Source organism: Macrotis lagotis, chromosome X, assembly GCF_037893015.1.
Source record: "Macrotis lagotis isolate mMagLag1 chromosome X, bilby.v1.9.chrom.fasta, whole genome shotgun sequence".
In the NCBI taxonomy this organism is placed as follows: Eukaryota; Metazoa; Chordata; class Mammalia; order Peramelemorphia; family Peramelidae; genus Macrotis; species Macrotis lagotis.
In genome coordinates, this window is record NC_133666.1 from 14,143,819 (window position 1) to 14,169,936 (window position 26,118).

The 26,118-nt window shown below is 37.1% G+C and overlaps 1 pseudogene; it reads left to right on the forward strand.

Moving 5' to 3' along the window:
• The window catches only part of LOC141498609 (large ribosomal subunit protein eL31-like), a 28,086-nt pseudogene extending 10,474 nt beyond the window's left edge, over window positions 1–17,612 (forward strand).
• The last annotated feature ends 8,506 nt before the right edge of the window (window positions 17,613–26,118 follow it).

A 26,118-nucleotide genomic window follows, 5' to 3' on the forward strand; every position in this document is an offset into this window, starting at 1 on the left:
AATCAGGGACAATTTTGGACTATCTGCAATGGAGAATACCATGTGTATCCAGAGAAAGAATGGTGGAATTTGAATAAAGACCAAAGACCTTTAATTTAGGGAAAATTCCATTATCTTATCATGTAATTCTGCTACCTCTTATACTTTATTTTCTTCCTTAAGGATAGGATTTCTCTCTCATCACATTCAACTTAGATCAATGCATACCATGGAAACAATGTAAAGACTAACAGACTGCCTTCTGTATGTGTGTGGGGGAGGGAAGCAAGATATGGGGGGGGGAATGTAAAACTCAAAATAAATAAAATCTTTCTAAAAAAAAGTTTACAAGTTACTATGTAGTTCACAGGTCCCTACCAAATTCTCAAACTACCATACTAATTGACACATTAGGTCCTATGAAGAAGCATCTAGATAATAAATTTCTTAAAGGACAGACTGATTAGTAGAAGTTAGGGATAAAAGGGTTAAAAGTGCTTAAAAAGGAAAAAAATGGGAAAGAAGCTTAGAACAACATATATCCAGTCACTTGGAGTTAGGCTATATTGGTCCAAGTCAAGTGAAAAGGAAAAAAAAAAGAGAAGTTTAGATGAATAACTGATCCAGCCACATGGAGCTAGGCCCATATTGGTCAAGTCAGAAGGGAAAAGGCATAGGAAAAGAAGCTTAAAATAGCATACATCCAGCCACATGGAACTGATGCCATATTGTTCCAGCTTAGAGAGAAAAAAGAAAGAGGAAGCTCTGCTGGGAGTCAAAAGCAAAAAGAGAGCACTCTGCCTGGGTGGAAGTCAGGTCAAACACCTTTCCTGCAGGTGTGATAAGGGTGGTGTTTGAAGAGTGGTATAGAACCTGGCTCCAGGTATACTCTAATGTGTATGCCACAGGAATAGTCCCCAAAGAGTGGCTAAGACAACACTTACTGTACATGAGTGCATGCGTGAACTTGTCCTGCCCTAATGGGCATGACTAAAAAGTAATGGAAACAGCTATATCTAGAGTTCCTCTGCTACATATTCCCCTCTCAAATAATTTGGGCCCAGATTCATCTGGGAACTGAGATGGAGATCAGTCTTCTCTCACTTCTTCAAAGCTGAAAGGAGGTGTCACATTGGCCCTAGATATCTTAACAGAACCCATTCAGAGGAGAAATATATTGCAGTCAGAACTTGATTGAGGCAGAGTTTACAGGATGTGGACTGTCAGGATCAGGTACCAGTTGATTAGTATCAAGTAGAGGCCACTATTGAACATGCAGTGCTTGTAACCTGGAGAAACAAACCTCAGAAAAAGATTAAGAAAACAAAGCTAAAAATATCAGCTAATAGGGGTCATTAGGGACCAGTAAGGAGAAATGCCAGGAATCTTGAGACTTGAAAAAAATAGCAATGCAGAAAATTGTGGAAAATAAAAGTCATACTCCATGATCGCAAGAAATCCAGGTTTCCTCCATCTCAGGCTAATTTGAGAGATATTGGTGCCTAGAAAGAGGATATGTTAATACAATTCCTCTTGAGAAGAAATCAGGGTCATTATTTGAAAAAGAAATTTGGAACCTCCCTCTCAAACCAGGGAATCCATAATCTGTTGGCCATTACATACTCAAAACTCTGTTCTTTGTGTAGAGAAAACTCAGTTTTTATATGTAATATTATTCTATTTAAACCCAGTTTATATTTAGAGGTGAATTTCTACTAAATTAATATCAGAATACATTCATAAAAACATGTTTTGTAATATGAAAGTGAATTCATTAAAGGTTGCCACATCAACTTGAGTTGTTACCAAAAGTTAAAGGATGGTGTAAATAAACACATTGGATAATCATTTTAGTACAGCATATGTCCAGTAAGTGATTAGCAATAAATTATTCTTAAGTTTAACCATACTTAAGCTGAACAAAAATCTCTAACTGAAAAATGGATCTCTTTTTTAAGACAATTTTAAGACAATTTTACTTATTTTGTTTTACAATTTTTCCCCATTTTTGCTTCCCTCCGCCCACCCCCCACAGAAGACATTCTGTTAGTCTTTACATTGTTTCCATGGTATACACTGATCTCAGTTGAATGTGATGACAGAGAAATCATATCCTTAAGAAGAAAAATGAAGTATGAGACAGTAAAATTACATAGTAAGAGAATTTTTTTTTTCTAATTTGATCTTTTTCTAATTTGGTCTTTGTTCAAATTCCATGATTATTTCTCTGGATACAGATGGTATTCTCCATTGCAGATAGATCAAAATTGTCCTGGTGAGTCCATGGGAAGTCCATGGCAGGTCCATCAAGGTCAATCATCACCCCCATGTAGCTCTTAGGGTATACAATGTTTTCTGGTTCTGTTTATCTCATTCAGCTTCAATTCAAGCAAATTCTTCCAGGCTTCCCTGAATTCCCATCCCTCCTGGTTTCTGATAGAACAATAGTATTCCATGACATACATATACCACACTTTGCTAAGCCATTCCCCAGTTGAAGAACATTCACTTAATTTCCAATTCTTTGTCACCACAAACAGGGCCACTATGAATATTTTTATACAAGTGATGTTTTTACCCTTTTTCCTCATCTCTTCAGGGTATAGACCCAGTAGGTATTTCTGGATCAAGGGGTGTGCACATTTTTGTTGCCCTTTGGGCGTAATTTCAAACTGCTCTCCAGAAAGGTTGGAGGAGTTCACAGCTCCACCAAAAATGTATTAGTGTCTCAGATTTCCCGCATCACTTCCAACATTGATCATTGTCCTCTCTGGTCATGTTGGACAGGCTGAGAGGTGTGAGGTGGTATCTCAGAGATGCTTTAATTTGCATCTCTATAATAAATAAAGATTTGGAGCAATTTTTCATGTGACTGTTGGATTGCTTTGATTTCCTCAGCTGTAAATAGCCTTTACATATCCTTTGACCATTTGTCTATTTGGAAATGGCATGATATTTTGAAAATTTGACTCAGTTGTCTGCATATTATAGAAAGGAGGCCTTTGTCAGAAACTAGTTGCAAAAATTGTTTCCTAATTTGCTACATTTCTTTTGATCTTGGTGACAGTGGTCCTGTCTGTGAAAAAGCTTTTTAATTTAATGTAATCAAAATTATCTAGTTTGTTTTTAATGATGCTCTCCATCTCTTCTTGATCATAAACTCTTTCCCTTTACATAGATCTGACAGGTAAACTACTCCTTGATCTTTTAGTTTGCTTATAGTATTTTTATGCCTAAATCGTGTATTCATTTTGATCTTATCTTGGTATATAGGGTGTGAGGTGTTGGTCTAAGCTAAGTTTCTTCCATTCTAACTTGCAATTTTTCCAACAGTTTTGATTGTAGAGATAGTTTTTATCCCAGAAGATGGAATCTTTGGGTTTATAAAACAGTAGATTACTATAATCAATTCTTACTATTGCACCTAGTTTATTCCACTGGTCCACCACTCTATTTCTTAGCCAATACCAGACAGTTTTAATAACTGATGTTTTATAATACAATTTTACATGTGGTAAGGGTAAGCCACCTTATTTTGCAATTTTATCATTGAATCCAAATTCTTGACTTTTTTTTCTCCATATAAATTTACTTACAACTTTTTCTAACTCATTAAAGTAATTTTTTGGAATTTTGATTGGTAGGGCACTAAACAAATAGTTTAATTTTTGTAGAATTGTCATTTTTATTATATTAACTCGACCTATTCATGAACAGTTGATGTTTCTACAGGTAGTTAAATCTCATTTTATTTGTGTAAGAAGTGGTTAGTAATTGTTTTCAAAAAGCATATAGTAGGGTTCGGGTTTTTAATTCAGTCTGCTAATTGCTTATGTTTTAAGGGAGAGTTTGTCCCATTCACATTCAAAGTTATAATGACTAACCCTTTATTGCCTTCCCTGCTATCTTCCTTCTGTTTGTATTTTTCCCTTTTTTCTCCTTTATCCACATTCCCCATTGTTTTGTTTCTGAATACCGTCACCTTCAATGTGTTTGTCCTCTTATATCAAACCCCCTCCCCTATCCCTTTTCCCCTTCTTCCCTTCCTTCTGTTAGTTCCCCCTTCTCCTCTCCTCCCCAGCTCCCCCTCCCTTTTTCCCCTTTCAATGCTTGAAAGTTAAGTTAAGTTTCTTAACTTAACTGAGTGCATCTAAGTTAGCTTTAAACCAAGTGTGATGAGATGAAGATTCAGGTGGTTCTTATTTTCCTCCTTTCTTCCCCTCAATTACAATAGGTCCTTTGTACCTCTTGATGTAATGAGATTTATCCCATTCAGTCTCTTCCATCCTCCCATCTCCTTACTGTCCCCCTTTATAAGGAGGTATTGTTTTTAAATCATTCTGAGTCACAGAAAAATTATAATTGTCCATCACTTCTGGCTAAGCATATTCTTTCTAATGGAGTTACCATTCTCAGAGTTATGAGACTCTTTCTCCTAAGTGGGTATATAGCCAGTTTCATCTTATTGGATAGCAGTTGTTTTTCATTACCTATTTTTGACCTGTTCATGTGTCCCTTGAGCCTCCTGTTTGATGTGTAAATTTTCTATTTTCTCTGGACTTTTCACCATGAAATTTTGTAAGTCTCCCATATCATTAAATGTCCATCTTTTCTCCTGGAAGAGAAGGCTCAGCTTTGCTGGGTAGTGAATTCATGGCTGCATTTCTAGCTCCTTTGCTTTTTGGAATATCTCCTTCCAAGCACTTCAATCCCTTACTGTTGCTGTGGCTAGGTCGCACCTAATCCTTATTGTGGCTCCTTAGTATTTATTTTTTTTCTTTCTGGCTACTTGCAGGATGTTTTCTTTTATTTGATAGTTATGGAATTTGGCCACAACATTCCTTGGTGTTTTCATTTTAAAATCTCTTTCAGCAGGGGATTGATTTATTCTTTCAATAACTGTTTTGCCCTCTGGTTCCATGATATCAGGGATTTTTCATCACTAAATTCTATTATATTAAGTCCAGGCTTTTTTTCTCTTCAGTGTTTTCAGAAAGGCCTAGAATTCTCAGGTTCTCCCATCTCAATCTGTTCTTAAAGTCAATGGTTTTGCTGATGAGGATTTTTACATTTTCTTCTATCTTTTTGATCTTTTGGTTTTGTTTAACAAAATCTTGTTGTCTCATGAAGTCATTATTTTCCTTCTATTCCATTCTATTTTTTTAGAGAAGAAGATTTTCCTTCATTTATCTTTTGCCACTCTTTTTCCAGTTCATCAATTCTATTTTTGAAGGAGTTTTCCATTTGCCCAAGTGTAGTTTTCAAAGAATCATTTTCTTTTTGCATTTGCCCAAATGAAAATCTGAGAGAATTAGTCTCATTTTGTATTTGTCCAAATTGTTTTGTCCAAGGATTTGTTTTCTTGTTGTGAGATGTTAATTTTCTCTTGCAATGTGTTAATTTTATCTTGGTTTTCTTTTCCCAATTTTCCAACTAATTTTTAAATTATTTCCTGATTTCTTCAAGGAAGTCTTTCTGAGTTGGAGACTAATTCGTATTCTCCTAGGCAGTGCCAGATCTCTCTGGGTTAAAATCTGTTACTTATAAGTATTTCTCCATGGGTGCTAATTCTCTGGCCTTTTTTCATCTTTCTAGGATCTTGTGTTGGGGGGGGGGGCAGGCTGGCTCTCAGAAATTTGCTTTTGAATATCCTAGAAGGCTTTGTTCTCTTGGCTTAGTAATTCCAAGGGACAGCCAGTAGGGGGCACTGGTTGCTTTCTCTGGAGTGTCTGAGGTCCTCAGCAGCAGGGTCTAAGTTGACCTTGAACACTGGGTTGGGACCTAGGGGAGGTTGTTAATCTCTTTCTGTTGAGTGGACTCCATTGCCCTTTGGGTGTTTTTTTTGGGGGGGGGGGTGTTTATTGTTTGCTCTGGGCAAAGGGCTCTGCTAAAGGTATGGAGCTCAGGTCTCTGTCCCAGCTGGTTGTTCTCCAGGCATGCTGTGAGACTGTGCTGGAGCTCACTCTCCTGTAGCTCCTCTTACCCTGGCCAAAGACTCCACAGCTAAAGTTGGATCTCACACTGGTCACTCACCAAAGTCTCTATGGCTGAGGCTGGCCCTCTGGTTTCCCCAGCTGCTGTCCTCAAGCTGACCTTCTGCTCTTGTCTCCTGGTTCACCCATGGTCCCCTGAGACAGACTTTCTGGGTAGGTGTTCTCCTAGTTCCTCTTTCTGGGTTTTGTCAATAGAATTTCTGTTGAGGTTTCTCTCATGTTTTTTTTTTTTGAGGGGAAAGAGGAGAACTTATTACAGTGTTTGTCTTCTCTCCACCATCTTGGCCAGAAGTCTTTTAAGAAAATTTTAAAATAGAACACAGTCCATCCTTCTGATATAACTAGCTGTGCTGATATTTCTTCCTTAAAGCAAATGACTTGTGATAAAGAATCATATCTTAGTGTCACAAATTTTTGTTGTTTGCCTAAATAACCTTATAGTATTGTGAAAAGCTAAAGAATCTCAATTAACACAGGAATATGTGGTTAGTACAGAAGCCTAAACTAAACACTTGCTGGCTGTTAAGAATTTAGAGGATTGTAAGGGTGAAATGCCTCACATTCTTATACCTGATTAATTTTTTTTTTAAATTAATGATCACCTGGCATGATTATAGTAATTTTTTATAAAGAGCAAACAGGGCCAAAGAAGATCATATTCCCTTATGTATTTAGATGTTTGTTTCAGGGAGAGGTCATATAGACATAGTCCATTGCCATGAGCCAGGCGCCAGGTCTGCCTAATGACATTGTGAACAGCTCAGAGAAATTTACTTACCTGTGCTGATGGTTGTTCCCTCAATGAAATTTTCTCATGAATGTTCTATCTGCAGTTATGTATGTCAAAGCCCTGTAGAGTATCATTGGCACAGTGCTGTCCATTTGATCAACATACCTGATGTCAGACACAGACCAAATCAGTTAATAGGGCTTCATAGCAATTTCCTAAACTCAGAATTTCAGGCAGATTCAGTTTTAATGAATCAGAATTGGGGCAGCTAGGTGGTGCTGGAGTCAGGAGGACGCGAGTTCAAATGTGACTTCAGACACTTAATAATTACCTAGCTGTGTGACTTTTGTCAAGTCACTTAACCTCACTGCTTTGAAAAAAGAAACAACAGCAACAACAAAAAGAATCTGAATGTGCCATGTGGTGATTATCATCATTGTCAACAAGGAGGTCCAGAAGAAATTGCAACTGGTTATACCAACTGCTGCACACCCACATAAGGACTGGGCTTTGAATCACATATAATAAACAAGAACTTGGCATGCAAAAATACAATAGTGCCAAACCCCAATAATCCCCAGAACTAGGCTTTAAAAAAAAACAAACGAATTTTTATAGTAGAATATGTTCAGTTATTAACCATGTTTAAAATCGACATAAATACAAATCATTCCTTTTAGAACCCTTTTAAATAATTCAATCACCTGAGGCAACTTTAAAATTTCAACAATTGTTACTAATTTCAAATGTAATAAAGCAGTCATAAGAACAATCAGTTTGCTAAATAAGGTAACACATGAATTCTTACTCAAATCTTATTCCTTATACAACAATCAAAACAGTTAACTTTAATAACCTTGTATATTATTTTATAAATCCATTTCTAACCAAATATCATTCTCAAAAAGAAAATGAGATTCTTTGGGAATTTGAGTTATATACTTGTCATAAATTCAAGACATTAACATACTTATTACCTATATCATGAAAATGGCAACAAATTCATATCAAAAACTTTCTATTGACAATAATTTAGATGCTTTTGACTAATAACAAAATGTTTCCCAAATAGTAAATTCTTACTTTTAGTACCTTGAAAATGGAGATAATGGAGATAATAATGAGATGAGATAATAAGGAGATGAGATAATAAGTCATCACCAGTTAACAAAATTTCAAATAGATATATTATGCTCACCTTATCTTATGGTCAAATAAAAAAAAAATATGAAATAAGTTATCCTAATACAAAGTGACATGTCCAAAGTATCTGAGGCCAGAATTGAATTCAGGAAGAAGCACCAGACCCAGAACTCGATTCACGACAGCACCATCTAGCTGCCCTTTCTCTCCTATAAAATGAGACTAATAATTTGCCTGCAGTTTCAAGAATAAAACACAAACATAGGCAGCTCTACCCCCCACACACCAATTAAAGTTTGGAATGTACCTTCATCATAATAAAACTAGCTGCCAAGGTCCTGAGAGGAGCAACCTATTGAAATTGGGAAGTTAAAGAGCAACTTGGCCTGAGGGAATCTTGTTGCTCTGGTTTTTTTTATTGCAAAAACCTTCAATAATCCAGAACTAATGGGATTCTTGACAAAGCGGCTACCAATACTCATATGGGGGAAGATAATAATCATGGAAACGCAAGAGAGAAAAGAGAACTGAGCACTTGAAACAGGTATTATTGGACTGAGTATCTAACGAAAACCTTCACCTTGTGATTCATCCTGTGTATTCATTAATGGGTCAAACAGAACGTCAGGCATGCAATCACTACAATAAGCATCTAATAAAATTAGATAACTAGGAAATAATAAGACGAAACCTCACCTTCTCGCTATCCACGATTTTCACCCAAATACATAGAGATGCACAAACAATTCATTGAGGCAAATACTTTTTATACATCATCTAGTATGTGCAAAGAAATGTGTATGCTGGTGATACAAAGATAGATGTGGCCTATGTTCACAAATAGCTTGTAGCCTAACAGGGAGGAAAATAGAAATTCTACATTATAGTACAGATATGTAATAATAATATGAAGGAGAATGTGGAACAATCAAAATGCTACAGAGAAATTGGATGAGAGAGATGACTTTCACTTTGAGTGTAATGGCGAGGTGAGAAGGAGGTTTCACGGAGAAGGCATATGAGTGGGGACTTGAAGAAAAGGATCAACTTTAATAGATGGAGATTTGAGGATGAGGAGAGCAGAGCCACAACAAGAACCAAGGCTTAGAGGTACAGAATAGGAATAAGTGTCTTGTTGAACCAGTTCCACAACTAGGCTGATCAGAAATTGAGATTGTTCCCCTCTATGACTTCAACACACATAATCTAAACTCTGCCTCCTTCTCATTCTCTTCCTTTTTGGCACCTGTCCGACATCTACTCTAATCTTCCAAGTCCAAGTATCTAAATACCAAACTCTTCTTAGCCATGAATGGATTTGGGTCAATGGAACATAGTTCGATTTAATAGAGCCAAAACTTACTGGCCTTTGCTAATTCTAGTGAAGCCCAAAATTGGACAAGAGACTCCTCCACTACACACGTACCAAAAGGTACCATAGCCAAATCATGAGAAAAAATGAACAACTATATAACAGCACAAGATAGTACATGAGTGGCACAGATTTTCAGTACTATAATTCAGAAACGGGAGTAATGACTACCAGCTAGAAAAAATTGGAAAATGCAATTCAACTTTTTGTCAAATGGCTGCTCTGTTCAAGACTTTTTGCAGTGTTAAAAAAAGGTAGCAAAGTTTAGAAATTGAGATTTTACCCTCACAGTCTATAAATCTCCATTAAACTTTAGAATACCTGCAACAAGGCAATGAAACGATGCTCAAATTTCCTTTTTCTAGTGGGTTATACAGAGGATGCAAAGATACCCTCTGTTTGATTCTTATTGATTAGCCTTAAGCTAATGCTGGCTGTGGACAAAGGCTTGCCCTGTGTAAAAATGTGATGATGAAGCGTTTTACTGGTCCACAAGAGCTTATGGCTCAGACGTTATACAAAAGAAAGCATATGAATTCTTGTCCAAACCAAATCCTTAGGGCAGATTTAGAGAAACAGGTCAAGAGGTTTATGTCTGAGAGCCCATACCTTCTTTTGTTTTTGTGTTTGTTATTTTTCTGATTTTAAGAGACTCAGTATCATGCAGTAGAAGTTATCTGAGTAATCCTGTGAGTTCTCAAAGATTTCACTCTCTCGGAAAGACTGCAAGAAGATCACATCAATATTCATTGATAAGGTTGTTTGCAGAGGAAGTTTGCATCTGGAACAGAGAGATATACTATAGATACATAGATGTGGAAAAATAGTCATCCAAATTAGGAGGTAGCTTCAGAGACCAGAATTCTCCACAATGGGGAAGTGTGTTGAATACAAGGTGCCTAAATGCAATGTGAGACTGGTTTGAAGAGAGGAAAGACTTCCAAGTTCTTAAGTGTCAGAAATTATGAGTAATTCTTTGCCACATGTGTTTTTTTTTCTTTTTTTTTTAAATTTCTTTATTTATTTTTAATTTTACAATTTTCTCCCAATCTTACTTCCTCCCCCCACAGAAGGCAATTTGCCAGTCTTTACATTGTCTCCATGGTATACATTGATCCAAGTTGAATGTGATGAGAGAGAAATCATATCCTTAAGGAAGAAAATAAAGTATAAAAGCAAAATTACATAAGATAATGCTTTTCTTCTAAATTAAAAGTCTTTGGTCTTTGCTCCTTGTTCAAACTCCACAATTCTCTCTCTGGATATAGATGGTATTCTTCATCCCAGATATCCCAATATTGTGCCTGATTGTTGCACTGATGGAACGATCAAGTCCATCAAGGTCGATCATCACCCCCATGTTGCTTCCTATAATTTGTTGTTTGATACAATCATTAGCTTCCAAATAGTTTTGGGTCTATATCTCCCTGGCCCAATATTGCATGTGATTTTTATTGCATTATGATCTGAGATGGATGTATTCACTATTTCTACCTTTCTACAATTGATTATTAGGCTTTTATGCCTTAGTACACAGTCAATTTTTGTGTAAGTGCCGTGTACCGCAGGAAAAAAAGTATATTCCTATCTATCCCCATTCAGTTTCCTCCATAGTCCTTATCATGTCAAGGTTTTCTAAGATTTTATTTACCTCCTTAACTTATTTCTTGTTTATTTTATGGTTAGATTTATCTAAATCTGAGAGTGAGAAGTTTAGATCTCCTACAAGTAGAGTTTTGCCGTCTGTGTCTTCCTGTAACTCCTTCAACTTCTCCTCTAAGAATCTGAATGCTATACCATTTGGTACATACATATTCAGTACTGAAATTACTTTATTGTTTATAGTACCTTTTAGGAGGATAGAGTTTCCTTCCTTATGTCTTGTAACAATATTTATTTTTGCAGCTACTTTGTCTGAGATAAGCGTTGCTACCCCTGCTTTTTTCACTTCAGTGGAAGCAATATATTTTGCTCCAACCTTTTACCTTTACTCTATATGTATCTCTCTGCTTCAAATGAGTTTCTTGGAAGCAGCATATTGTAGGATTTTGGTTTTTAATCCACTCTGCTATTCGCTTATATTTTAAGAGAGAGTTCATGTCATTCACATTCAAAGTTAGAATTAATAACTCTTTGTTGCCCTCCATGCTACCTTCCCTCTGTTTTTATTTTCCCCTTTTTTCACTTTATCCATATTCCCCAGTATTTTGTTTCTGAATATCACCACCTTCAGTGTTTTCCTTCCTATATCCAACCCCTCACCCCTTTCTTTCCCCTTTCCCATTGTCACTTCTTCCTTCCCTTGCTTTTTTAGTTACCCTTTTCCTCCCCCTCCCCTTTTCTCTTTTTTAATATTTGAAAGGTAAGATAAGTTTCTTAACTTAATTGAATGTGTGTAAGTTAAGTTTAAGCCAAGTCTGATGAGAGCAAGATTCATATGGTTCTTACCTCCTCCCTTCTTCCCCTCTATTGAAACATGTCCTTTGTACCTCTTAATGCAATGAGACTTACCCCATTCAATCTCCTCCATCCTCCCATCTCTTTACTGTCTCCCCTTTTAAGGAGGTATTCTTTTTAAATCATTCTATACATGTCACAGAAAATTCATGATTTTCCATCACTTCCTGCTAAATATATTCTCTCTAAAAGAGATATAATTCTCTATAGTTATGAGAGTCCTTCTCCCAGGTAGGTATATAGCCAGTTTCATCTTATTGGATAGTAGTTTTTTTTCCCTTATCCCCTTTTTCCCTTTTTCTGTGTTTCTTCAGTCTCCTATTTGAAGTCCAAATTTTCTATTAAATTCTGGTCTTTTCATCCATAAAAGTTGGAAGTCTCCTATTTCACTAAATTTCCATCTTTTCCTCTGGAAGAAAAGGTTCAGTTTTGATGGATAAGTGAATCCTTGGCTGTATTCCAAGCTCCCTAGCTTTACAGAATATCACATTCCAGGCCCTTCCCTTCGATCCCTTAATGCTTTTTTTGAAACATAGTTTTGGTTTATTTATTTTATATTATAACAATAATCTTATAAGAGTAAATATAAATCCCCCCTAACAAGATGAGAAACCTCAAGAGTAGTGAAACAGAAAGAAAAAGTACTTCAGTCTGCATTCAGGTTCTAATGGTTCTATCTATGGGTTGAGTAGTCTTCTTTATCATAAGTCCACCAGAGCAGTTGCTTCAATATTTTTTCCATAGTTGCTGTTACTAACTGTATTTCTCTCCACTCTATTCCTCCCCACTCTCATTTATTCTAATCTCTCTCACCTTTCATCCTGGCCCTGTTCAAAAATGTGTTTTATCTGAGTACCTGCTCCCACAATCTTCCCTCTATTCTATCACCTATTCCTCCCATTCTCTCTTATCCCATTCCTTTCTCCTCATTTTTCCTCCAGGGTAAGATAGATTTCTATACCCTATTAAGTATGTATGTAATTTCCTCTCTGAGTCATTTCTCATGAGAAAGAAGGCTCACTCATTCCCCCTTGCCTTCCCTCATTCCACTCCATTGAAAAAGCTTTTTATTGACTCTTATGTGAAATATTTTAGCCACTTCTTCCTTTCCTTTATCTTTATTCTAGTACTTTCCTTTATCACCTGTTGATGCCAACTTTTTACTATATTATACCATTATATTCCGCTCCTTCCTGTGCCCTATCCGTATATGCCCCATCTAACAGTTCTATGAGAAAGTTCATGTGAGTTATCAGTATCTTCTTCCCACGCAGGAATACAAACAGTTCTCTTCCACCCCTTCTATGGTTCACCAGAGTCCTGTACTTGAAGAGCAAACTTTCTGTTTAGCTCTGGTTATTTCAATAGGAAAGTCTGAAAATCCCCTGTTTCATTGAAAGTCCATCTTTTGCCCTGAAAGAGGATGTTCAGTTTTGCTGGGTAGTTGATTCTCAGTTGTAAAGCAAGGTCTTTTGCCTTCTGGAATATCATATTTCAATTGCTATGAACCCTTAATGTAGATGCTGCCAGATCCTGACTACAGAGCCACAGTAGTTAAATTATTTGTTTCTGCCAGCTTTTAGTATTTTCTCTTTTACTTGGGAGTTTTGGAATTTGGCTATGATATTCCTGGAAGATTTTCAGTTGGAATCTCTTTCAGGCGATAACCAGTAAATTCCATCAATTTCTCTTTTACTCTCTCCTTCTAGGATCTCAGGGCAATTTTGCTATATTATTTCTTGAAAAAATGAGGTCTAAGCTCTCTTCCTGGTCATGACTTTCAAGTAGCCCAATAATTTTTAAATTATTTCTTCTGGATCTATTTTCAAGGTCAGTAGTTTTCCCAGTGAGATAGTTCACATTTTCCTCTTAAAAATTTAGGGCTTTTTTGGAAGAGTTTTATTTCTTCCTGATTTCTTGCAAAGTTATCAGCTTTCTTTAATTCCATTCTGTATTTGAAGGAGATATTTTCTTCAGAGAACTTTTTTGTCTCCTTTTCCAGCTGGCCAGTTCTTCTTTTTAAAGCATTCTTCTTCTAATTTGCCTTTTTGTTTTGCTTTTTTCCATTTGGTCTGTACTAGTTTTTAACATATTATTTTCTTCCGCATTTTTTGTATTTCTTTCACCAAGCTGCTGATTTGGTTTTCATGATTTATCTGCATCTCTCTCATTTCTCCATGATTTGAGGCCCTTTCCCTTGGCCTGGAGGGGGTTGTGCTGTGGGCTATTCCCTAGGGCAAGGTAATTACTCTCTCTATTCAACTGAAGGAGCTCTGCTGCCCATGCCTGAGCCTGGCGGGGGGGAGCTATTACTGTGTTTGTTCTGGGAAGAGGACTCAGCTGAAGTGAAAGTATAGAGTCTGAGGTCCTCCAGACCAGAGAAGCCAGTGGATCGATGTCTGCAACTCTCCACACTGGAATTCACCCTCCAGCCCTGCCAGAGCATCCCAAACCATTAGTACCATAGCCAAAACCTCTGCGTCCCATTTGGCTCTTGGATCATGGCTCCCACAGTCAGTGCCTCCACAGCTGCTCCCAGGCTAGTCCACCTGTCATCGCACCCCCATTGGCTCTTTGTTCTCTGCCCCTGACTCATACACAATCCCCGAAGACAGACCTTGAGGTAGACGTTCTCCTAGCTTTTTTTCTGAGTTTTGTAGATTGAGTTTCTGTTAAGAGGTTTGTTATATTGTATATGAGGGAAGATCAGGAGACCTTAGCACAGTGTCTGTCTTCTCTCCACCATCTTGGCTGGAAGTCCCCATGTGTTTTCAACATTCGTCCTTCACTACTACTATACTTGAAGGATAAGTCCACTCTTCTTGTCGATGCTGTTCTTGTGGAAGAGAACAATTCTGGTGTATTTTTTTTAGAGAAGGGAATTTTTTGAAGCCAACTGTATAAAGATGCCTATACCATCTTTATAATGCCTTTGGTAACTTTATTAGAGAATTGTTAAGGGAAAGTAAACCATTGGGAATTTGGGAGCCACAGCATTATGAATGTAAGGGATTTGCCCACTGAAACCCAAAGTGACAGTGAATTAGGAAACCCAAATGTTTAAGTGTGAGTTCAACTGGAGAGAGTGCCCCAAAGAGTATTGGCTTCACATGATGATTCTCTAGGTGCAGGAGTAGAGGAAAGGGAAAAGTTGCTTTTAAAAGTCTTAGGGGAAAGGAAAAATGTACAAGATGAGGTGAGATTTGAGTAGAGGAATAGAATTTGAACAGATAGAAAAGAGGAAAGTCTAGGTGGCAAAGTAGTTTAAGCAAACATGTGAAAATAACAATGTGAGTGAGTTCAGAAGAAAGAGAATAGATTGATTTTATTGGAATTATGACGATATTCTAGAGGAAGATCATGCTACAAAGGTAGATAGGGTCCTTTCCAATCTGGTCCCCAGTAGGATACTTCCTGCAAAGAAAGGTGGAGAGGAAAAGAAGGGATATCCTGCAATCAAAGAGCATACCATCAACATTCACAAAATAATTCATGGAACAGGCTTCAAAAAGCGAACTCCTTGGGCTCTAAAGGAAATTATCAAATTATTGACTCCAAACTCAACAAAGTTGTTTGGATCAAAGGAATAAGGAATGCCCCATACTGAATCTGAGTGTGTTTGTTCAGGAAATACAATGAGGATGAAAATTCACCAAACAAGCTGTATACATTGATTACTTATGTACCTTTCACCACTTTGAAAAGCTTACAGTCAATGTGGATGAAAACTACATTGAACTTCATTTAAATAACGTTATAAAATGTCAAAAAAAAGAAAGGTATATAGGGTCAAGATTGTGAAAGGTTTTGAATGGCACACTAAGTTTTCTGTATGTACAGATGGGAGTCATTCAAGATTTTTGAATAGGTTTTGTTTTAATCACAATAGGGATCTTCTTCCTGAGAAGAACCAAACTGGGAGCTAGGAGAGATATAAAAATAATTAGGCCATAGTGCCTTTTCTCAAGAAGCTTAACCTAGGAGTGACCAGACATGAACACAACAGATAAAATGAAAATTAGAAGATATCAAGTGCGTGAAAAGAGTACAAAATACTTTGAGGCCAGAAAAAGAAATTGAGTGGCATCAGAGAAGGCTTCATGGAGCCATTTTGAAATTTAGAAACTAAAAAGGTGTCGCATTTTATTCCAAAACACTCTTCATTCCAATCATTGATATTGTTTAGATTTAGATATTTTTGAGTCTGTTGGTATGGTGGGATACTCTGAAGTGCAAAAAAAGTGATGGAATGATACTGAGCAAAAGGAAAATTAGATTCAAGATCAGAAATCTTTGTTTCTAGTTAATTTTTTTTTTTAAAAAAGACCCAATCTCCCAAAGGAATTATGGTGAGTCACTTGAATTACATTAAATGAAATGGGTCAAGCTCATCTAATAATAAATTGTGGAGAATAATTGTAAGAGGAGAGCTAGAAAAATTAGATGACCTAATTGGGCTTTTTCATCTCTCTCTCTAATAAGTTATCTTTTGTTGCAGGATTAGTGTAATTTGGGACTCTGCTGACACTCTTTGTTAAAATCAAGTTCCTAGTGATAATTAGCTCTTTTTCATCTGTCATTTCAGATTTAACGATGAGCAGACTGTAGAAGGGGTCCTGAGTATCTGTATAACTTATTTGCTCACATGAAGCCCTGGAATTACTGCTGTGAAGTGATTTCAAATGGCTTATGGTGAGGTGGGCTTCATTAAACTTGTATTACACTTCAGAGTAGTTTGAGAAAAGAGCTATGCTAATGTAAAAGCTTAATATAATATTAATACATTAAATTTATTAAATATAAACTATTAATATATTACAAGTTTAATATATAAAAAGAGTTTATTTTATTTCTAGTATTAATCAGTAAGAAATCATTTATTAGGCACCTACCATGTGCTAGGTGTGTTCTAGGTATTGGGGATCCAAAGAACAAAAAAAAAATGAATCCCTTGACTTCAAGGAATTCATATTCTTTTTTTTAAGGTATTGCAAGGCAATGAGGTTAAGTGGCTTGCCCAAGACCACACATTTAGGTAATTATTAAGTGTCAGAGGCCAGATTTGAACTCAGGTCCTCCTCACTCCAGGGCTGGTGCTCTATCTACTGCTCAAACTAGCTACCCCAAGGAATTCATAGTCTATCATAGGAGTCACGTGTCTATAGAAATAAGTATATGGACAATGTGTGCAAAAATATATAAATAAAGGATATTAGGGAGTAGAGAAGGTGCTAGTGTGCTAGGGCATCAGGAAAGGCTTCATGTAAAAAAGTGGGCAGTTGAGATAATCTTGAAGACGACTAAGGATTCTAAAAGGTGGAGGGGAGACAGGAGAGAATATCAGGTACAGTACAAGGGCACAGAAGTGAGAGATAATATTGCTGACATATTATGATCAAAATTTCACACATCAATATAACTAATTATGCTTAATTGAAACTAATTTATATATATATATATATATATATGTATATATATATATATATATATATAAAATTTATTCCCCCAAAGTCATAACTTTTTCTTCTTTTTTCCTAAAGTTCCATCAAGATTCTTTGTCTACTCATTCAACATATAGAGTTCCAGGTCAGATAAAAAAACAAGATGGTGGACCTCACATTTTCTACAACTCCTACAATCTCTCAAACCACTCCAAAATAGAAATTATGCAATAAAGATAAAGCAATTTCAGTTGTTTCCATGTTCAAAGGCACCAATGAGATTAAAAAAAATACCCAGTAACAGCTCACTGACCCTGAGCTCACTTAGCATGTTCCCTCCATTTCCTTATGATACCATCAGTAGAACAGTAAGGTCAGAAGCCATATTATAAGGGGTTAAGAGAGAGGAGGAGAGGAAATAGAGACACCAATTGTAGACAGCCTTTTCAAAGAGTTAAGGCAGAAATGTAGAAAAAAACATAAATGATCAAAATTAGCCCAGATAGATGGATCAAGTGAGGGCTTTGAGGAAGGAGGAGGCATCTTGTAGGGAGTAGGGAAGTAGTACTTGATATCACAAAAGACTGAACTATTGATAGGGACTAAAGTGGTTGAATTATGATCATCAGTGCAATGTGCCAAGGTGAACACTATAAAAAATGTGAACTCCTTGAAGCTGAAGCTCCATAAAATCTCTTAGAAACAAGTAATATGAAAAGTGATTTGTGTTTTTCCTCATCAAAAAAAGACTTTTTTTTTAGATTCCTCAAGATTTAGTTATTTCATGATTACTATCAATTTAGAATATTGTTCTCTGTCCATGAAAAACAATGAACTTTTGCCTTTTTTTTGAGTCTGCTGCCTAGAGGAGGATTCATGATATTTTAGAAAATCAAACTATAGCCATGCTCTAGAAAGCAAAACACACATGAATTACCAATACCTTATTGGTATCAACAAGTGTTATGTTACTCAATTGCTTGTGTCTCTATTGGGCTTATATTGTCCTCAGTTCATGGAACAGGTTATTGGACAATAAAGCAATAGCGTACCATTCCAGGAAAACAAGATATGAAGTCTCATTACATCTTTGGAAGATATTCATCTAATAGGATTTGGAGACCTTCCATGGATATCACACTGACATTGCCATTGAGAAAAATGCCAACTCCATCACAAAAAGAATAATTATTTTTCTAAGAATTCGTGTGCTTCATAGACTCCCCAGCCAGTCCTTTAATAAACTATATTGTGTTTATTCCTTGTCCTTTTCTCCAGCATGCTTGTTGCTGTTGTTGTTGTATTTAGATGAAGTCAGTCTGTAAGAATGTAAAACTGTGATCAGTGATTTGGGGCATTTCTTGTCAAAGAAACTTTGCTTAAAGTCCTTATGGAATGATTTTGTGTCTATTCCACAGAATTTAAAATTTTGTTTCTTTTCTATGGAAAATAAAGAAGACTTGTCTTCAGTGAGTCTGGTAACTAGTATCTGAAGATTTGTGATATTTTAGCAAATAAAACTTTGTTTCTTTTTAGATATTAAGATACACATTTACATAATCATACTATGCTGCTGTCAAGATTAAATGTCATAGAACATCACTGCTTATGCTTATAATGGATTTATATTGTTCTCAATTCATGGGATAGGTTAATTCAATATAAAGAAATTGCATACTGCTTGAAGAAAGCAAGATACTGAAATCTCATTTGGTGTTTGAAAGACTTTCTCTAATAGGAAATAGAGACCTCTGCAGATGTCACATTTATGTCAATATTGTGAAAAAGACAACCCTTAGAAAGTAAGGGTGGGGGCAGCTAGGTGGCTCAGTGAACAGAGCATCAGCCCTGGAGTCAGGAGAAGCCATTGCCTTACCAAAAAAAATCTAAAAAAAAAGGAAAAATATTCTGTTATTTTGTTTAACGACACACAAGACCATTCCTTGAGTAAATTAGGCACATTCTTCATTCTTTTCTTGAGTGTAGTGGTTGTTAAATAGTTCAATGAAGTCAACCTTGTCTTTCGATTCAGAGCAATTAAATTTTGCTTTCTGTTGTTCAAGATACTTGGTGTTTTAATGAACAAAATATTGTGATATCTCTTGGAAGCTTAATGGAAAATTGCAAATTGGAATGTTTCTTTGAATCAGATAAATGTTCTAGAACTAATACAATTCTTTCCCTTTGTTCTCAATTGATGGACAGCTTGCATCAATATAAAGTTAAGACAAAGTATAAGAAGTTAAGATATTTAATTCTCCTCTATTTTCAGGAAGAAGTAGGGACAAGAAAACAATATATACATTAACCAAAACAATGGAAATGGAAAGCAACACATTAAAAATATCAAAAGAAAACAAAACAAAATTATAAAAATCAAACAACTTAAAGAGACATGAAGGAAATACCACAACCCATTCTTTTGTGGAAGTAAGAGGTCCATAGGTGTTACTCATTGCACATGTTTTAGGACTTTTTTCAATGTGTTCATCAATTGTGTTAATATTTCTCTCTCTCTAAAATATACTATTGTTGGTATGGGATGGTCCTCTGGGAGGGAGAGGGGCAGGGATTCCTAGGAAAAATGATGAGAGAAGAAACAGAAGATATCAAAAAAAAAAAAAACTTTTTTAAAAAAACAAAGAGCAACTCAGTCCATTTTCATTGATAAATTCCTTTCTGTTATAAAACCCATTCACCCAGTGCCTGTTTAATAGGCTATAAACAACAATAGGAGGAAAATACTTCATTCTGGCACAAATATTGTTGCTGGAATAGCAATAGAAATGGCTAGAACAATGAGTGAACATTGACTTTTGCAAAATCCCTAATGTCATGAATGCAAATGAGCAGGAGAAGTCACCCTTACAGCTGATACTGGATGAGTTTGGAGAAAATTTTTCCACCATCATCTCCTTTAATTTTATTTCAATCTAGGTAAACATCAGGTTTGGTAAAAGGGAATGAATGATAGATATGTTTTCATAATGACAAGACTTGAATATTAGCTATCGATACTGGGGGGTGAAAGATAATTAAGATCACTATATAGATGATTAGCTATATAGATGATAAACAGATGGGTAGATAAGCAACTTCAACAGGCATTTGTTAATCACTTGCTATATTGTAGGCATTGAACAAATTCTGGGGGTACACAGAAAGGTGAAAGGGAATCTCTGCTCTCAAGAAACTTACATTGGGTATAGCAGGGAAACAATGTAAAGACTGACAAATTGCCTTCTGTAGGGTGAGTGGGGGAGGGAAGTAAGATTAGGGGGAAAAACTGTAAAAGTCAAAATAAATAAAATCTTTAATAAAAAACCTTACATTTGAATGTCAGAGACAGCATATTTAAAACTATGTACAAATAATATATATGTAGTATTATTACATGTGATTTATAATATTTGGCTACATTCTATATCTAGATATATCTAGATATAGATCTATAATCTATAGATATAAATTGGAGATAATAAAGCAAGGGCATTAGCATTTAGGAAGATCAGCAAAGTGGAATTTTAACTGAGACTTGAAGTCAGGAAAGCTCAGATAATTTCAGGAATGGGAAACAGGAAGCAAAAATGCCCAGATCAGAAAATAGTGTCTATTATGAGGAACATCAAGATGACCAGTTTCATTGAATCAGAGAGTCCATAGAGAATAGATATTTGATTGATAAATGATTGAGGATAGAAAGTGAGATGGAAGAGTGATAGAGAGATAGAAAATGAATAAAACATTTATTAAGAACTTGTTACGTGCCAAGTGCTGTGCTAAGGGATGAGCCTAGAAATATAAGCAAGAAGGACGTTCCCTACCAATGAGCTTACCTCTGAGTGAGAGGAGAAAACATAAGTGGGAGCTGAAAGGGATGTGAAAGGACATGGTTTACAGTTCGTAACCCTCATCCCATTAAGAAAAATGAAAAGATGTTTAAATCTGGGGGTGTAAATTTGTCAAAGACCACAGAATACTTCAATAAATATAGTTAAAAAACTGCCCTCAAAGAGAAAATAAAATTTAATTAATTAAACTTTAATCCCTAGAGGACTATTCATTATTTATGGTTAGGTCTTATAGATATAATAAAAATGACATTATTCCCAGAGTTAATTGATTGAATGTTATGTCGATGACAGAATCATAGGCAAACTTCACAAAACTTATTGAAATGTTATCAAACTCATTTGACAAAACAAAAGATCTAGAATAGCAAAGGAAATAATGAAAAAATTAGAAATGAAAGAGAAATTGCATAGTTGGAGTTTAAACTCTATTATGAAACAGAAATGATGAAAAACACTGATTAACAATGATGAAATAGATCAATGGAACAGACTAGGCAAGTGAGAAGCAGAAACAAACAATTCCATAATCCTGTTTGATAAACTTGAAAATATAAATTGCTGGGGCAGCTAGGTGGCAAAGTGGCTAGACCATTGACCCTGGAGTCAGGAAGACCTGAGTTCAAACTCTACCTCAGACACTTAATAATTACCTAGCTGTGTAGCATTTGGCAAGTCACTTAACCCCACTGCCTTGCAAAAAAATATATCAATTGCTTAAGTGTGAAGCCCCTGCTTGATATAAATTTCTGGGACAACTTGAAAAGAGTCAGGAAGAAATTAGGCTTGTCATATTTCACATTAAATTTTCAATGTATACATGACAAAGTAGGTTTCCAGTAGGAGGGCAGTTTTTTTCATATTTCTTATAGATTAAAATGGCACTAAAGAGTTGCCATTCCTTCAGGTCACAATTGAATTTATGTGAAATTAAAAATAGTCATTAAAATATGTTCAATCTGTTTTCACATCCAGCATACAGTGCCATACCTTGATATGAGTGAATGCATCCAAAAATTGGTTCCCAACATCAGTTGAAATGTGATAGTTTGGTTCTGGCTTATGTACAATTGCATAAAAAGCAGTACTAGGTTCAAATCTTTCTTTAAAATATTCCTGCAAATAAAATTGAAATCTGGCACAATGGTGAAGACTCAGTCATTTCTGGAAAAGCACAAAGGAAATGAATCCTATGCAGTGACTGTAATAGGCTACTTCTTTCTTAGCATTTAATTTGTACTTTAAAGTCTTCTGGACATCCTTATGTCTAAAATTCTCTTGCATTTTCATTTAAAATTCCCCATTCTTATCTGAAAATCCTGCTTTCTTTCTCTAGTTAATTAAATATATAATTCGTTCCTTTTTGCAGTTCCATTGTGAAGATTTGAACCTAATTTCTCCAGCATTTTGTACAGTTCATTTTTTTTCCCATTTGCTATTAACTTTCTGTTAGACTTAGCCAAACTCAAGGAGGGATACAGAAGTGTCTTATTGTGTTACTGTCTATGTCTTCATGACCTCAGGTAATATTTCCTTTATCAATTTGGATAGTAAGATAGACCATATCAATTTATTGCTGACAGTTTGTTGTACATGGTACCTTTCATCATAATGTAGTTTCCTTGTTTGTGCCTTTTCATTTTTCTTGAATATGTTTTAGAAATAATTTTATCGGGGTGGCTAGGTGGTGCAGTGGATAAAGCACCGGCCCTGGAGTCAGGAGTACCTGGATTCAAATCCGGTCTCAGACAGTTAATAATGACCTAGCTGTGTGGCCTTGGGCAAGCCACTTAACCCCATTTGCCTTACAAAAAAAAAAACCTAAAAAAAAAGAAATAATTTTATCTCATTACTTATGAATTTTATGTAAAAAAATTTAACATTTAAAAAAAAATTGAATACCAAATTCTTTCCCTCCCTTCCTCTACTCTCTCCTCCTTGAGAACACTAGTAATTTGATGTTTATTATACATGTGAAGTCATGCAAAACATTTCCATGTTAGTTATGTGTAAAAAAATATAAACAAAATAAAACAATAACAGAAAAGAATTTTTAGAGATCGTGCTTCAAATTGCATTCAGAGTTCATCAGTTCTCTCTATGGAGGTGGGTATCATTTTTCATCATTTGTCCTTTTATATAATTGTCTTGGGTTATTGTTTTGATCAGATCAGCTACGTTTTGTTCACAGTTTATTATCCTTACAACATTACTGTTACAGTGCCCTCCCAATTTTGCTCACTTCACTTCGCATGAGCTTGTATATGTTTTTTCAGGTTTTTTTGAAGCCATCCTGCTCATTATTTCTTAGAGTACAGTAGTATTTGTAGCTGTTTGAGTATATAGGATACTCAAGATTCTGAACAGTTTATAAAACTGGATCTATTCAAGTAAAAGTCAAGCTCTATTCAGAAAAATAACAGCAAAGCATTTTCAAGTCATTTTCATAAATGAACTCATTTTGTGTGAGTTAGGAGCAAGACATTTCTTGAGATTCAAATACATGAATTTATGATAAACTGAAGAGGAATCTCATATAATTTTTATCAAGATTTCCAATGGCAAAGTACACATGCCAATTCAAAAAGTTTTAGATAATCCAATCAAAGTCAATGACCTTTTGGTTATGCTCTGGTACACATAGACACACACACACAGACACACACACACACACACACACGCACACGCACAGACGATTCCCCCTTTTTCATGATCCAGGAAAGGGTTAAGCGTCATTCTAATTCCAATGTACAGGCCTTGAAACTTTCTCTGACACAATCCACAGTCTGTCTATCAGTGAAATGAACTTCTTCTCTTAGCTGTAAAACAATAAGGCAGTCATTCCAGATAGTGGTGATGGTGGTGTTGGACAAAACCTGACTGCAGTTACAAAATGTAAAGGAAAAGAAAAGAATCTTTCTCAAAACGTAAATTAGCTTAAAAGACACAGATAGATATATAACATAGATAAAAGAATCACAGAGCAACAGCTTAGCATTGCTGAAAATCCCTTGCTAGTCTAGGCTTTAGATCTACAAATCAAATTAAAATGCACAGCCTTGCCAATTACAGGTTTCAGAGCCATAGAGCTATAAAATTTAGCCCCTAACAGTTCCCTTAGGGGAACAAAGGAAAGTTATGCAATTCAGAATTTCAAATCCATTTTGGCTGGAATACCCTTAAAAAAGGCCTTGCCTTTACTCTCTTAACTTCTAACAACGTGATTTCTCTTGTAATACGAACTCAACCCAAAGAGAGTAGATATGAATGAAGAAGTTAAATTCCCCAATCCAAAGATCTTCATACAGGTGGAGAAGGAAAAAACAATCCTGCCAAAGGTGAAAGAACCAGCAGAATAAACCTGGAAGGAGAGGGGGTTGATGCATTCAGCCTCTAGACATAGCAGGCAGGGACCTTGAATTAAATCAGAGTTAATTTAAATTGAATAGTGCTTAAATTTGGAATTCTAAAATAATTAACAGTTCATTGGTAAATATTGTGAACTTAACTTAGAACTGCAACTATTGAGCTGTAGCTCCTCTTTTCAGAGCATGAACTACATATTGGAGATGTACCTTTTGAGAGGCTATGCCAACTTGTATTGAGATCTGTTGCTCCTCCCCTTCAGCCCCCTCCCAAGCCATGTCCTTTTAGGTGGAAATTTGTGTTTCCTCCTCCTTCCTGTGTCTTGCTGTTAAAAGTATGCAAACTTCTGTAGGGGGTGTGAATTTGGGGTTCTAGAAGCATGTTCATTTGTCTTGTAATATACATATTTTATATGTTTTGTGAAATTGTGATTGTTTATTACCACATGAAAGCAGAGTGTATTATATATGTAATATATATATATATATGTGCAAATATGTATGTGTAAAATCTGTAGTCTGGAATTATTTCGTTTTTATAAATATTCCACAGCTGGCCTTTCTAAGTAATTACAAGCTGGGCTTCCTTTCACATATATATATATATGTATATATATATATATATATATATACACATATATATACGTATGTATTGAAATTTCCGTGAGCAAAGCCACACAGGTGCACCTGTTTATCGGAAGCGATGTCATGTTCCCTTTGTTTCCACACCTTGCAGAACTCTCCAACTTGCCACCACTCCCCATTGTGTCTCCTCTGTGTTGAAGAGTTTCTGACCTGCCTTCATGCCAATGTCCTCTTTGCTTTATCCTGGGCCTTCCGTAACAGAGTCCAAGTCTCGGGCCTCCCCTTGCCTTCAGGGTCTTGCCCGCCCCCCCCCCCCCGCCCCCACCCCACTACATCCCAGGGCGTCTCCACTGCCCGAACTGCGCGCTCCTCTTCTTTGCAGTGGTGAGCGCTGGGAGAAGCAGTTCCACACTGGTGCCCTCCCTGGAACTCAGAGCCCTCCGGGCGCTTCCCCGGGTCCCCCACAGTCAAGCCTCCCTGGCGGACCATGGCCTTCGCCTTAGCTCCCGCGGCAGCTTGTTGGAAGCAGGAGGCGGGCATCCCTGAGCCCTCCTCGGAGGGGGCCGCTCCCCGTTGCCTGGTGACGCCTGGGTACCCGCCCGAGCAGGTTCCGATGCCCCCATCCCCAGCGGCTTTCACCTGCCCCCCCCCCTCCCCGCCTCCCGGCCAGCCTGGGCGGGGGCAGAGGGTGGTGCAAAGGCGGCCCCGACCCAGGCTGCCGTGACGTCAATGCTGACGTCGCCCAGCCTGCCCAAAGGAGTCGGAGGTGACTTAGCGCGCCCACTCTCCCGCAGCTGCTGCAGCCCGGGGCCGGCTGCCGCTGGCCGCTATGGCATCTTCGGATAAAGGCGAGGGAGACGCGTCGGGAACCGGGCCCGACGCCAAGGAGGACGCCGCGGCCAAGACATGGGAAGCCCCGCCGGCCGCCGACCCCGCCAGGCCCGAGAACAGCTTCTCGTTCGGCGAGTTCGCGGCGGTGCTGGGAGGCCTAGGCTCCGCCGCGGCGGCCGCTGAGGCCCCCGCCCCCGCGCCGCCCCCGCTGCGGGTCCTGCACGAGCTGTGGCAGCACGACCCCAGTCCCAGCGAATTACGGAAGGGCAAGCTGCGGCCCGGCCGCCTGCGCCTGGCGTCCCGGCCGCACCGTCGCCTGGGGCCCACGGGCCGCGACGTGCACGCCGTGAAAAAGCTGCGGGACGCGGCCA